Here is a 3633-nt window from a genome sequence, read left to right as displayed (position 1 = left end):
TGGCTCAGAGATAGAGCACCTGCTTGGCACGTAGAAGGTCCCAGGTTCAAATCCTGGTATCTCCAGTTAAAAGTCGGTGATGTGAAAGATCTCTGCCTGAGACCCTGGAGAGCTGCTGCCAGTCTGAGTAGACAATACTCACCTTGATGGAGCGGTGGTCTGATTCAGTAGAAGGCAGCTCCGTATGTTCATGTGTTCTCCAAAACATTGTGCCTTCCTTTCCCATGGTGCCTGAACCCCTAGGCTGAGTTCCATATGCATTTAACATTCTGGAGATTTGATAAGGTGTCACATTTAGCCCATCAGGTGAGGACTGGGAAGTCCAGGCTCAAATTCTAGCTCTGTCTTGAAGCTTCCTGGCTAAGATAGGCCAGTCACTTTTGCAAGATTATGGAATCCAAACCAGGATTGTGGAAGGACCACCTATGCTGCCCCAAGGAAGGGTAAGATGAAAATCGGTCTGATTTTCTACTTCTCAAGACACGCATGCGTGCGTAATTGTCCTGTCAAGGAAACGGTCATGGCTCAGTGGTAGAGCATCTGCGTAGCATTCAGACGGGGTTTAATCCTGAGCATCTCCAGTAAGGATCGGGTTGTTGGTGATGGGAAGGAACCCAGCCAGAGACCCCAGAGACCCTCGGCCAGTCTGAGTAGACAATACTGACTTTGATGAACCAAGGGTCTGATGTAGTAGAAGGCAGCTACATGAAGCTGCAGTGGGCACACAACTGAACCAGGGGTCCCCAACGTGGTGCTACCAAGTGTTCTTACAAAATGGGTGGGGCCAGGCAGGGCTTTTGCCCAGTAAGGCTTCTGGTTGACTGTTGGAGATTTGATTGGCTGTGCAGAGACTTTAAAAAGTGACTGAAGTTAAGATGTGGCAACCATTTTGTGGCTGGCTCTGCCTCCTGCAGCAGCCATTTTCTGGCAGCCATTTTGTTGGTGTGCCCACCAATGTTCCTTCTAAGCTGTGGAGCATTGTGCCTTCCTTTCCCATGGTGCCTGAACCCCTAGGCTGAGTTCCATATGCATTTAACATTCTGGAGATTTGATAAGGTGTCACGTTTAGCCCATCAGGTGAGGACTGGGAAGTCCAGGCTCAAATTCTAGCTCTGTCTTGAAGCTTCCTGGCTAAGATAGGCCAGTCACTTTTGCAAGATTGTGGAATCCAAACCAGGATTGTGGAAGGACCACATAGGCTGTCCCAAGGAAGGGTAAGATGAAAATCGATCTGATTTTCTACTTCTCAAGACACACATGCTTACGTAGTTGTCCTGTCAAGGAAACGGTCATGGCCCAGTGGTAGAGCATCAGCTTAGCATTCAGATGGGGTTTAATCCCGAGCATCTCCAGTAAGGATTGGGTTGTTGGTGATGGGAAGGAACCCAGCCAGAAACCCCAGAGAGCCTCGGCCAGTCTGAGTAAATACTGACTTTGATGAACCAAGGGTCTGATGTAGTAGAAGGCAGCTACATGAAGATGCAGTGGGCACACAACTAAACCAGGGGTCCCCAACGTGCCATGACACCCATGACATGTTTTCTGGTGCCACCAAGTGTTCTTACAAAGTGGGTGGGGCCAGGCAGGGCTTTTGCCCAGTAAGGCTTCTGGTTGACTGTTGGAGATTTGATTGGCTGTGCAGAGACTTTAAAAAGTGACTGAAGTTAAGATGTGGCAACCATTTTGTGGCTGGCTCTGCCTCCTGCAGCAGCCATTTTCTGGCAGCCATTTTGTTGGTGTGCCCACCAATGTTCCTTCTAAGCTGTGGAGTCGGGAACTAAAGTGGGCCCGGTCTTCCTGGAGCACTGTAGACTTCGCTGATTTACAGTAACAACCCATCAGCTCTGTGCTCACAACACAGCACAGTACCAAGCGGCTGGTAGGAGTCTGCTCCTGGGGGAAAAGAGGAAGGGGAGGAGGAAATTGGATTTATCCCCCGCCCTTCACTTGGAGTCTCAGAGCGGCTTACAATCTTCTTTCCCTTCCCCTCCCCACAACAGACACCCTGTGAGGTGGGTGGGGCTGAGAGAGCTCTCTCAAGAACTGCCCTTGAGAGAACAGCTCTGAAAGAACTTATGACTGACCCAAGGTCACACCAGCAGCTGCATGTGGAGGCGAGAGGAATCAAACCCGGTTCTCCCAGATTAAAGTCCACACTCCTATCCAGTGCGCATCACCGCTGATTTTGGAGATATGAATCCCATTTTCCCCAGTCCACATTTCACATGCTACCCGCGACTCTGCACATCCTCCAAAGACACAAGGGCACAGAAGTCCTTTACCAAAATAATAATAATCATAAACTCTCATCATTGCTCCAGTCCCAACTGGAACACATTTAATTGGCGTGGCTCTTAAAGGTCAAGCTAGAGACCCAGATTATGCTATCTACGGAGGCTTCCAAATTAAATAGCTCGCTCCTTCCTGCCAGGACAGGAGATCCAGACGTAGCCAGTCCTGGACACTGCGGATGTCAGCCAGCAGCCCTGTTAGGAGGTCCAAATGTATCACATTTAAGCTCCATTTTGTGTAGAAAGAGAGATGGGGCGGATGAGCAATTATCCTGCTGTCTGACTGGCAGAAGAGCTGGCTTCTCTCTGAGCAAGCAGTCAATTAGTCCCCCACAGCTGAATCCCCGGGACTTGGTGTCCACCGATTTTAATAGCTCAGCAGAAGGGAACTTTCCAATACAGACTCCGGTGTGAAGACTGTAATGTACTCTGTGCTACTCCACTGGGCATTCCCGACTCCATGCACAGTCACTCCTCCGTTTGAGAGCTGCTTATTTTCTCAAGGAAGATCCCACAACTAGTTTCTCCCCCTTCCTCTTTGACATAACAGGCAAGAAATCCCCCCCCCCTTCTCAAACCCATTCGGTAGCTGTGAAATTTCCAGCCCGTTCCAACTGCAAATGGCAATGCTGCCATTAGGCAAAGGCAAGACAGAGAGACGCCTAACATTAACTCTGGAACAAATGTTGAGTCCGGTGGCACCTCTAAGACCAACAAAGGTTTATTCGAGGTATGAGTTTCCGTCCAATAACAAGCTAAGTTCATACAGTCAGCATTCGTTTGGATTTAATGGGGGGAAAACAGTGAAGCAATAAATATGTGCTCAGTTCTTGTGGCCCTGGCAGCAGCTGATAGCAAAGCCCTCTGCTTCACTGGAGCACACAAGCCCCATCAGCACAGCAAACCAGGACACCAGCTGAGCTCCAGAAGACAGTGCTGCTTGGAACAGCAAGAATCCTGTGAAGATACATCTGCAATTCCCAATTGATCTCGAACTGCAGAACACCATCTACCAGTCAAATGCTTGACTGTGACAATTCATAATAATAACATTAAGAACAACAACAATAGCAAGAAAATATATTTAAAAACTCAAATTATAGCATGAGGAGAAGGAGAAGAAGAGGAGGGGGGAGATTGGATTTATACACCACCCTTCACTACCTGAAGGAGTCTCAGAGCGGCTTACAATCTCCTTTCCCTTCCCCTCCCCACAACAGACACCCTGTGAGGTAGGTGGGGCTGAGAGAGCTCTTTCGAGGACTGCCCTTGAGAGTACAGCTCTGAAAGAACTTGTGACTGACGCAAGGTCACGCCAGCAGCTGCATGTAGTAAGACTGAT

The sequence above is a fragment of the Gekko japonicus genome, unplaced genomic scaffold (genome assembly GCF_001447785.1).
Source record: "Gekko japonicus isolate JY-2015 unplaced genomic scaffold, Gekko_japonicus_V1.1 scaffold614, whole genome shotgun sequence".
In the NCBI taxonomy this organism is placed as follows: Eukaryota; Metazoa; Chordata; class Lepidosauria; order Squamata; family Gekkonidae; genus Gekko; species Gekko japonicus.
This window is presented reverse-complemented; position numbering follows the sequence as displayed.